Raw genomic sequence first — 12,480 nt, forward strand, 5'->3', positions numbered from 1 at the left:
ATAAGCTTTTGTTTCGGAGAGATTCTTGGGGTCATTCAAAGAACTTTGCCATTTCTTAAGGGTACTCCAGATTGTTTTCCTCTTCCCTATTAGTCCTGGGCCCAACTAACGGATCATTCAGGGTATCTGTTCAAAATAAATATATTGATGAATAAGCTTTATAGTTTATCCCTCCAGTTGTGTATTCTCCCCTCAGTTTCTCCTGTGCGGATCATTGGTATAAATTGTTTTCAGTGACTGAAGTCCTCTGAGGGCAGGGAAGGGTTCCCTTTTTGTCTTTGTATCTCCAGGACACATGAAACAGAGACTAAGGACACAGAGATAAAAACCAAAATGGTCTCTGAATTAGAGAATCTTTCCCTCCTAAATAGTTCTTGTATTTTAGCAACTGACTTCAATATTATGACACAAAGGAGTAAAGAATGGTAAGAATTTCAGACACTGAGGCTGGGAGGTGTAGAAAATATTTGAGGGCAAGGGAATGAAATAGAAGGAGGGTCATAGATTTAGAGTCACAAGGGACATTTTAGGTCATTTAATTTCATTGTACAGTTGATGAAAATCATAGTCTTAGAGCTCAGACTTGCCCAGGGTCATATAAATAAGTAAGTAGCAGAATCAGAATTTAAAACCAGGTCCTCTGATTTGGTTTTTTTGTTTGTTTATTTTTTTAAAAAATTTTTCAACATTTACTTTTACGAGATTTTGAATTCCAAATCTTTTTCTTACTCCCTTTCCTTCCCCTCCACAAGATGGCATACAATCTGATATAGGCTATATATGTATAATCATATTAAACATATTTCCAAATTAGTCATGTTATAAAAGAAGAATCAGAACAAAAGGGAAAAACTTCAAAAAAGAAAAAAAAGAGAGAGAATAGTATGCTTCAATCTGCGCAGGTACCATAGTTCTTTCTCCGAATGTGGGTAGCATTTTCCATTCTGATTTTTTTTAAATCAAATTTTACACTATACACTATACTATGCTGTCTCCCTAGAATTTAACCTGGAGTCAGGAAGCTTAGCTCTGAACCCTGGATTAGATACAGTGACTGGCACATAGTAGGTATATAAACATAAATACTAGCTATTAATGTTAATACGACTAGGGTGTCATTCAAGCAATGTAGGAGAAATTCAATTTAACATATTTGGAGGCAATATTTCATCAGATACTTGCCCTAATGCAGTTTACAATCAAGTATTCTAAAACTCTTGCCCTCTCAGACCAACATGGATGACTTTTGTCAACATATTCCAAGCCCTAAACTATTTTATGATGAAATAGACATGCTAAGATAACTGAATTGTAAGCAACATTTTCTTCACTTTGAGTTTTAACGAGTTAAAATCAATCCAATATCCATAAATATTTCCTGGTACAGAGCACTGTGTAAACTGTTGAGGAGATACAAAGTATTTAGTTAAGACACGGTCCCTGCCCTCCTGAAGCTTACTTTATATGACCTTTTTCTGGACTGGATTAATATTCTCTTTGGTACAGGGAACTTCTAGTGAAGAAACTGCCTTCTCTCAATCTTATTTCAGCATGCCAAAGGGGTCCAGATATATGCATTGGGAGAAGGGAGCAGTTTTGATGCCATATGACACAAATAACTATAATAAATAAGCGTATGAGAGGTGCCAACAAAGTGCCATGTAAGGTTACAGTAATAGTTGGAAGCTCATTACTAATTAGGGTTATCAGGAAAGCTTCATGTAGGGAATGACATATAAATTGGGCTTTAAAGCATTGGTAGGAATTTCTAAGCGAGAGGGAAGACATTCTCAGAATAATAAACTGTGTAAACAAAAGTACAAAAGCAGAAAAGTGGAAAGTACGTTTTGGAGACAGTAAAGAATTCAGTCAGGTTATAGCATGGAGTATGTAGAAGATGGTAGTTTGAGAAAAGACTAGAAATGCAGGATGGTGCCAGATTGTGGAAAGCCTTAAAAGCAGGGCAAGAAGAAACCACTGAAGAGTTTTGAGCAAGAGATAACATAACTGGTTTACTATGTATGGAAGAGCTATGTAGGGGACAGTATAAAGGATGAACTGAAGGAAGGGTGAGAGAGAGAGAGAGAGAGAAAGAGAGAGAGAGAGAGAGGGAGAGAGAGAGAGAGAGAGAGAGAGAGAGAGAGAGAGAGAGAGAGAGAGAGAGAGAGAGAGAGAAAATAGGAAGATCTGTTATAATAGTCCAGATCAATGGTTATCAGGATCTATATCAGGGTAGTGGTAGTTGGAATATAAAGGAATGGATAGGTGAAAGAGATGTTACAGAGGTTTAATTGTCTGTTAACTAATTTTATATAATGTCTGTTTATTCAAAATCTTATAGTAATGCTGTATCAGAATACATATTTTAGAAAATTTAAACTTTTCACAGTAAAGGATCCAGGACAGTGTTGTAAACCTTATTTTTAAAATGTTTAAAAGATGGGGGCTAGCTATCTGATAATAAACTTAATAGCTGACCAAATCTTCTACATGGGTCTCAAAACTTGCTACACATATATCAGCACACAATTAGATGAAGGACTTCTCATCCTCACCTCTAAATCTGTGAAATCTTCTGGGCATCTCATTGGATATCAAGAGTCCTTAATGGATTGATTTGGACAGCAGATAAGGAAAAATTTCAACTTCTCCAGTTTGGTTTGTTTGTTTTTAACCTTATCCCTGAATGAATAACCTGAATTTTCATGTCATTGGTCCTACTACAACCAGGAGGAATCAGTACAGCAATAATTTATTCCAGAATTTCTGGAACAGTCCTAATTTCAAGAAAAGAAAGTATAATTTTAGTGAGGTTTTGCTAAAGGCATACTTTCTTTTTTCAACTGGGGAAGGTGGGAGAGACAAAAGGCAGATTTTAGTTAACTTTTTAAAAATTAAGTATACCCTTCACCAGAGCATGTGTTCTGATTTTTGAATTGTACAATATGGTAGCCAGAAGTAAAAGACAAAGAGGTAAAATTCCTTCTGCAGATTTGCTAAAATGGTACCTTTCTTACAACATAAAGAAAGTAGAGGAGCAAGAAAGAAACTTTACCCTTTTAAACTATGGATAGAAGAAAACTTCATGATCAAACAAAGAATAAAGAGGATCACAGAAGATAAAACAAACAATTTTGATTGCATAAAAAGGTTTTGGACAAATAAAAGTAATTGGCTAAAATTAGAAAGGAAACAATTAACTGGGAGGGAAATTGTTGCAAGGAGCTTCTCTGATAAAGGTCTCATTTCTAAGACATATTTGTGGTGTTGAAGAACTAGAAATTAAGGAGGTGCCCATCAATTACAGAATAGCTGAACAAATTTTAATATGTAAATGTAATGAAATACTATGCTGTAAGAAGTAACAAAAGAGGGATGGTTTCAGAGAAACCTGGGAAGATTTGTATGAGCTGATATACAGTGAAGTAAGCAGAACTAGGAGAATCATTTACACAATAACAACTTGTAAACTCAACTTTTGAAAGACTTAAGAATTCTATCAATGAAATGACTAACCACCATTCCACAGGACCAAAGATGAAGAATGCTACCCCACTTCCTGGCAAAGCGATGGCAGATGATAGACCCAACATTCGGAATAACATATTGTTTTGTTTTGGACATGGCCAACACAGAAATAGTTTTGTCTGACTATGCATCTTTGTTACAAGGGCTTTATTCTTCTTTTTCCAATGGAGAAAAGTGAGAGAGAGAGAAAATAGTTGTTCATTGAAAAAATTAATTTTTAAAAAATTTGTTAACATTTTAATTTAAAGTTTTGAGTTCCAAATTTTATCCCTCCCCTCACTCCTCCCTGGGATGGTAAGCAATCAGAAATAGATTATACATGTGCAATCATTTAAAACATTTTTCATATTAGTCATTTTGTACAAGAAGACTCAAAAAAATGAAAAAATGAAATTAATAAGTGAAAAAAAGCATGCTTCGGTCTGTGTTCAATCAATATCCATTCTTTCTCTGGAAGAGGATATTATGCTTCATCATTAGTCCTTTGGGAATGTCTTGGATCATTGTATTGCTGAAAAAAGCTAAGTCATTCACAGTTCTTCATCCAACAATATTGCTATTACTGTCTGCAATGTTTTCCTGGTTCTGTTCACTTCACTATTCATCAGTTCATGTAAGTCATTGCAGATTTTTTTTTGTAATCATTCTGTTTGTCATTTCTTACAGCACAATAATTTGCAATCATTTACCACAGCTTGTTTAGCTATTCCCCAACTGATAGACATTCCTTTGATTTCAAATTCTTAGCTGCCACAAAAAGAGCTGCTATAAATATTTTTGTACAAATAGATCCTTTTCCCCCTTTTTTGGATGTCTTTAAGATATAGACCTAGCAGTTCTGGATCAAAGGGTATGCACAATTTTATAGCCCTTTGGATATAGTTCCAAATTGCTCCCCAGAATGATTGAATCAGTTCACAACTTCACCAACAGTGCATTAGTATCCCAATTTTCCCACATCCCCTCCAACAGTCAATATTTTTCTTTTTTGTCATGTTAGCCACTCTGATGGGTGGGAAGTGGTACCTTAGAGTTGTTTTAAAAATTAATTTTTTGAAAAAGTAAATCGCACCTTTCAAGAAGCCCAAAATATAGTGTAAGATACCCTCTTGAAAGAAGTAGGTAGGCGACAGATACTCAGAATCCTCCTATTTTCCATCCTTGAAGTCCCTAAACAACTGAAAATTGTAGCGCTAAAATCACCAGAGTGTTAGGTGACCCCATCTCAAGATAGTGCATGAAGGGCCATAATTTGAAAGCTAATTACTCAAATGTCCTGGCAACCTTTCCAGGATCCATTGAATGCCTTTCTCCAGTTGCTTTGTTTGCAATTATTCATTGCCTGCAACTGTCAGGAACCAAGTTTTGTGTCATCATTCCAAATACCACTCAACTTATGATAAATTACCATAATAAGCTTTTTGGTTTCATCTCCATCGTGCTTCATAAACATAATTTTAGCTAAGTTGATGCAAGCACTGACCATATAGCTTTTTGCGTTTCCAAGTATGAATTTGCTATATAATTTTTAATCATTTTTCAGAATTATATGCTTGATTCTTAAGTAGTATCATCATCATCATTATTTTATTCTGCATTCAAAGTAAAAGTGGTGAGAACAAAATATGCATGAGCCATGCCAGAGAAGAAAGTAGCAAAGGCCAAAAAGGGATCATGTTAATGTGTGAGAGCTGAGGATCCTGTTGAAAACAACTTTGAAAGGGTTTTGTGAATTGCTTCTTTCCCAGAAAACAAAGGGAATAAATACATCTACCATTTAGTGTCTCTGTCTATTTGAATTTGAGACACTATAATACTTAGGTGGCATAAAGCCTTATTAAGAATAACAGGATGTCTCCTACTAAGGCAGGAAACTATTTAAAAAAAAAACCCTGTCAAACCTTATTGCACAAAAATATCATAATTAGAAACTAGTAATGGTGGATTCCAGTTTGGAGTTAGAGGGTGAAGGGGGGGAGGGGGCCACAGGGAGTGAATAAACAGAGCTTGGTGACTCCATGGGCTTCCTGTTTTTGAACTGAGGAGAAGCCAGGAATCAAATATTTCAAAAATATTTTTAAATGTAACATTTATGAAATGTAAAGAGTCCTAACCCAGAGCTTCAGAGATCACAGCTCAGGGCTAAGATGGTGTGTTATAAATCATTTTGGCTGTTTGATGGAGTCTTAAGTTGATGTTTCTAGAGGAGGAGGAGGAGAAGGAGGGAGGGAGAGAGAAAAGTGAAGAAATATCTTTACCCCAAAAAACTCCACAAGCATTTATTAATTCAATCCAACAAGACTCAATCAATGAATCACTATATGCAGAGCATTGTGAAATTCCTTGCATAACAAACCAAGGTAATACGATAATCCTTACCTTTTAGTAGAGCAGAAGTAAGATATATTCACAAATAAATATCATTAAAAAGTAGAATGTGAAAACACATGAAAGAGGTACAAAGTACTGAGAGAGTTTGAAGAGGGATCAGTTCTTGGCTGATCAATAAGGAAAGCTTCATAGAGGAGGGGGTACTTAATCTGCACTTAAAGGATGAGTAAGAATTCAACACATAGAAATGGTGGAGAAGGTGGCATTTCAGGAAGAGAGTACGGCTTGAACAAAGGTATGGAGGTAGGAATCCATAAAGTGCATTAAGGGAATGTAATCCAGTTCAGTTGGAATGCAGGGAAGGAGTGTGTGAATAGTTTGAAAAGGTTGTTGGTTGGAAACAAATTATGGAGAATCTTGAATTCCAAGTTAAAGGGTTTGAACTTTCTTCTGTTTGTAGTAAGTAGCACAAAAGATTCAAAGAATACAGAAAATGGGGTCTTCCTCTCTAGAGAGAGAAGACATACAAAAATGAATAAAGAAAAGAACTCTCAAATTGTATTTAAACAAGTGTGTGCTAATCTGAATTAGGAGAAAGATCACCATTTGGTGCAGTTACTCAATAAACCATGGCTGGAAAAAGTGGAGTACATGTTTTCTTCAGTTTGTTTGTTTTAATAAAGATGATTCAAAATTGATATTTATCACAGCTAAAAAGATCTTTTTCCCCTCCCTCTGAGCTCTTCTGAGACATGAAGAGTAAGGTATCAAGTTGGATGAAGAAGGTGGACAGTTGAAAAGGGGACATGAATTTTGAGTCAGTATAACATAGGATCCTATGTCTGACGATGCGTATTTAAGAGTTAGGAAAAAAACATTTCCTTACCATAATTGAGTTTTTTTCCTTTTATTTTTTTAAAGTTAACTGCTAGCCAAGTTTTGTGTAAAATACCAGTATAAGATGGCCTTCTCTCCATTGTTATGCCTCAGTTCTGGATGAGGGAAGAAGAACAAGGATAAAGGATTTTGGAAGTGAGTGGAATGCCTCAACAGAGGCAGTAGCATGAGATGATATTGGGGATATACATGTATGTAGGGGAGAAGGAGGATCGGGGGAGTGGAGAGAGAAGAGATTTTGTCAGCAAAATAAAGAATACAGAGGATAAAAGATAGTAGACTCAAGTAAAAGAGGATGGTTTCTAAAAGAACTATACTATTCCAGACATCAGGATAAGATTTAATGAAGCAGTGAGGTATTTAGTGGAAAGATTTTGTACCTGGAGTCAGGATACCTGGGTTCAGATATTGCCTCCTACACTTAGTTGTGATGTGTTTCTGGACAAGTCACTTCATCCTGAGCCTCAGATTTTTTTTATCAAATGGTAATAACATTTGCCCTATCCACATCACAGAGCTGCTTTAAGAAATCATTTTGTGAAAGGTAAAGATCTGTATAAATGTGAGTTATGACATACAGTTTGATGGGCAACCCATTGAGTTATCACATCAGTTCATATATCTTGGACAGACACCAAATACGGATGATGAGCTGGGGTCAGAATTGAATAGGAAAAGAAAGGACTGGATTGCATTTGAAAAATTGCGAATTATGCTTAAGATGAATAAGCTCTCACTTTCACAATAGTACATCTCTTTAATACCAATATTCTCCTGGTGATCCTATATAGCTGAATCTCATGGAATATCATTATCTTAGAAGAATCAAAGTTGCTAGTGACTCAAAAATCAATCGATGAAAAACAATGCATGGGGGTGTATAAATAAGCTGCCACCTATTACCAAGGATGATTTGTATGTGGGAAGTAAATGGACAAAGGAGAGGAAAAGATAATAGAGAGTTTGGATGCTGCCCTGGTATATGCCAAATGTTAAAAGACTTAGAGGAAGGCCTCCAGAATATTAGACAGAGAACTTGAAAATAGGAATCTAATAAAAAATGGTAGTATAGTTTTATATACATTAAATGATTAAGAAATACATAAATACTGCAACAAATAAATAAATGTGTGGTCTGTGAGCTAAATCAGTGGAGAAAGTGCCAACAATGTTGAGATTACAGATGCATGGAAGTTTTGAAGCATTATTACGATTGACATTTCCCGTGGTGGGGGTGCTTGTGGTGGATGCTAAGCCTCTGCCACATTTCCATAGCCAGGTTGGCAAAGTTGAAGGTTATAGGTAAAAGTTTCCTCAATTGACTGTGGTGGGGTGGGAAGTAGAGTGAGTGATTTTGGACCACAGTTTCTACTGTACTAGAAGATATACAATAAAAATGACATTTTACCTTGAAAAGGACTCGAAGTTTGCTTGTACAAGTGGGCATAAGAAGGGTCGCAGTTTGTGAATCGTGAATTGGTGCAATTTTCTACATTCTCATTATTTCTTGTACATGAAATTGTGAATAAACAAACAACATTTTTGTTGTGTTGAAATTGTTCGCCAATAAATCAATCTCATTGTAACACATTCGCTTTTTTACAACAGAAATTATAAGAGAACTCATAAGTCTATTGGGAGTAAGGATTGTTTCCTTCTTTGTACTTCTATCCTCAGGCTCAGTCCATTGCCTAGCAATTGGTACATGCTTGATACTTGCTGACTGATCAATTGATAAGACCATATGAGATGAGAATAAATGGGTGGTTTGTGATCTATACCAGTGGAGGAAGGGCCCACATTGGTGAGATCACAGATCCATGGAAGTTTTGAAGCATCAGTATTATTATCATCACCATCATCATTATTAATAACAACTTTTCCATTTTGACTTAAAGTAGCCAAGGAAATGAGGTTATCCTTGGGTACCTTTACTCCAGCAGAGATTAGGAGGCATAATAAAGTTAGGGAAGCTCTTCCCAAATATAAGCATGAGGTTACAGTGGAATTGTTGAGCTACCTTGGATTGCTTGGCTTCTAGTCTGCTCTGAACATGACCAGGGTAGTCTCCCTTGTGATGGCAATCAAAATAGGATCTTTTGCTGTTTTTGTTTTACTAAAAGTGCCTCTGATTGAATAATGTGATTAAAGAAGATCTTTCACACCCATTGATGGTCCTGCCCATTGTGGGAAGCTTGATTAGGGGAGTTGTTTTGTAGGAGGATCTCAAGTACCTTTTGTTTTTTCTATTGAGGCACTGGGTCAGAGGGCTATGCCCTCTGGCTCTAAAAAGGTATAAATACTCTGAGTTGAAGTTTCACTTTGGGGATTCATTTTTGTAAGAAGATTTTGTAAGAAGTCCTTGCCAGACAAAGACTCAGGGAAGCTGCTTTAAGGAGTCTCCCCTCCTCGAAAACCCAGATGTCAATTCTTCTCTCTCTGGTAACTATGGTCTGACAGCTGTACCTGTCTGCTGAATTATGGTCAGGCAGAGGAAGCCATGTCTGTTGATTACTTTGGGGCTTACTGACTGGAAGTGTTTGTTTGGTCAGATGAGGACTCTGGGAAGCCACCAAAGGAGCCCTTCCCCCCTCCCCCACCCCCAACTCCGACTTTGAAAACCCAGTGCTTCCCTGGTAGCTGGTAACTATGGTCAGACAGTTGGAGTCCAACTGTCTGTTGAATTCAGGCAGAGGAAGCCATATCTGTTGATCTTTAATTTCTCTGTATTTTCTTTGAAGTTCAAGATGCTGACTTCTCTGAATTAGGTGAATGATACATGTGCTTGGTTAAAGGAATGATACAGGTACATGATTAAAGTGATTGTTAATCCCTTTCCCTTTATGAATGCAGATCTAAGAACCTGTGACAGCAGGCCCTTCTGTGTGTGTTGGGGTGCTTATTGATACATAGCCCAAGAAAGGCAAGATAATACAGTGGTAAGGACGTTTAGAATAAGCAGAACTGGGTTTGAAACTCAGCTCTGTCACTTATTAGTTTTATGACCTTAGGTCATTCACTTAACCTTTCTAAGCCTCAGTTTCCTCATCTGTAGAATAATGAAAATAATACTTTGTATGAACTACCTCACAGGTTATTGTGATGACTAAATGAGATGATGCATGAATTTGTGGAACAAGTAAAGGATATCTTCAGTACCTCCTATCTCCCATTTTTCATCCTTCTCCTTTCCACCCTACAGTGCTTCCATGCTACCCTCAGGCTGCATAGCATCCCATCTTGGAGCATATCACCTTGGCTCACCATCTGCTAAAGTAGCCCCTGCTCCAAAACTGTGCCTTCCTCTTTATTTCCTAATCCAACTGTCATTCTTTCCATTCTCAGTTCTCAGCTGTCCAGAGGACAGCATGATCATTGACCTAGCCAACAAGAAGTCAAATGCAGTGAGTTCATATACCATCAGTGAGTCTCCAATGTCTATATACAGTTTTCCTGGTAGGGTATTCAAGGCTCTTCACAATCTGGCTTCAACATATCTTTCTATGCTCTTTCACACCACTCTTCTTGAGGTACCAAATGTTGAGATTAGACTGAAATTCTAGCTGCTCCTTGATTTCTTATTCTAACCCACTCCCATGAATTCACACAAGCCACCCTCCATGCCTAGATGGCATTCTTTTCATATCTCTGCCTACTGAAATCTGTCTTCCTTCAAAGGTCAGCAGAAATCCCTACCAAATGAAAGTGATACTTTCCTCCTCAAATTTTCTGATTTTTCTGTGCATCAGATTATACAAATCCTCCTGAGTTTCCCTAAATTCTTTTTGTGAAATTTTTATTATGCAGTAATATTCTACTACATTTATATAACATAATGTGCTCAGTCATTCCCCCTAACCATAGACACCTACTTTGTTTCCAATTCCTTTTTACTACAAATAGTGCTGAGATGATGATGACAGTTAGATAGATAGATAGATAGATAGATAGATAGATAGATAGATAGAAAGACAGACTGATAGAGATATATTTTAATAAGGGACATTTTGGGGTGGAAGCATTTGTTGGGCCATATGATCCTAGAATTTGGGCTTCTAGCCAGTGAAAGAAAATTACTTTGGCAAAGTCAGCTGTGGGGGGGAGGGGTGTTTTTCAAGAAACCCCAAATACATGTTATCCTTTGCAGCATGTGTCTTGGAAAGAGAAGAAAATTATTTACATGACTACTAATGTTAGGTAGAGTTATAGAAAAGGATAAAAAGCTATGATATGGAGGTACAAGCACCTGGACTTTTCACTCTGCTGTTACAGTTCATTATCAGGCAGCATAGATCCTGCGAAAAGGAGATTGACTTTCTAGACGCCTTGTGTATATTTCTCTTTAATGGGAGTCCACACCCTTAGAGGGTCTTTATGAGGTTAAACGGACTCACTGGAATGTCAGGGTATTTCCTGTTAGCAGCCCCAGAGTATGTTTCTCTTCCAGGGAGAATCCAAACCACAGGATGGCACTAAAAAAACTATGTAGGAGACTCTATAGGACCCTCTGGGAAAAAGAGAATTGCTGGAATGCCGGGGGTTCCCTTGCTGGCAACCCTATGTTCAACTACCTTCCAAGGGGAATCTAAACCACAGAATATTCCCAAATATTGAGAATTCAGTATTTTGAGAAAAAATGGGGCCTACTGGAAAGGAAAGAGAAAGGTACTGATTGCCTGTAGGCTACTGTGAGTCCTTTGTGTGTTTTCTGAATTATTTATGTCTTTGCATGAGTTCTTTGCAAATTCTACATTGTCTCTGTGGTAAAATAAATACCCTATGAAAAGCAGCTTGTACAGAACTGCTTTGGAGTCAAGGAGACCTGGGTTCAGATTTTGCCTCTGACACATATTGACTGTGTGACTGTGGAATGTCATTGAATCTCTTAGTCCTATAAATAACTCTTAAGATTTAAGATACAGATAAGGTACAAACCAGAATAAGCCGAGGGAGTGTCCTTGACCTAGCATTCCCTATACCAGCGAAATCACAAGTTCAGTCCCTATGTCCCATACATAAATTTGTTGCCTTAATTGCTCATATGAAAGTTGAAGACCCTTTTACTCACATTTGTGTAGAGACATAAATAGGAACTATATTTTGAGATTACCCAGAATAAACTCTAGGTAAGGGCCAAAGTGATCGTACAGGTCAGCTTCCCAAGATGGGACCCTATCTTTGTAACCCAGATCTGGGGGCCTTGGGACGTAAGTTCCATAGAGTCTAAACCCAGGACTCCTGATTTCAAATCTAATGCTTTTTCTACCAACACCAAGTTGCCCCATCTTGCTTCTAAACCCAGGGATTAATTGGTAACACCAACAGCTCAGTATTCTTCCTTTTCAATTCTAGTAACTCATCACATGTAGGAAATTCCTGGATAATTTACCTTCAATTCACCAATTAACAAATACTTATTAGTCACCCATACTGTGCCAAACACTGTCTTAGTGCAGGAGTTCAATGGCAGAATCTCATATTCTTTGAAAATAACTTTGTTGACACTTTATGACTACATTGGAGCTAGTGAGAAAGTCCGTTGAGTAAACAAATATTATTGTGCTTTCTCATGTCCTTTTTTAAAAGGGAGAGCTGTGGCTTGGTGGGAAGGAGAAGACTACAGAAGGCTACAGATAGGACAGCCTGGTCCAAAGTTTCAAGATGTAAGAAGAAAGCAGGAGTGTGGGTAGGTAGTAAGGAAGCGAGCACTGCTGGAAGAGAGGA

The sequence above is a fragment of the Notamacropus eugenii genome, chromosome 6 (genome assembly GCF_028372415.1).
Source record: "Notamacropus eugenii isolate mMacEug1 chromosome 6, mMacEug1.pri_v2, whole genome shotgun sequence".
NCBI classification, from domain to species: Eukaryota; Metazoa; Chordata; class Mammalia; order Diprotodontia; family Macropodidae; genus Notamacropus; species Notamacropus eugenii.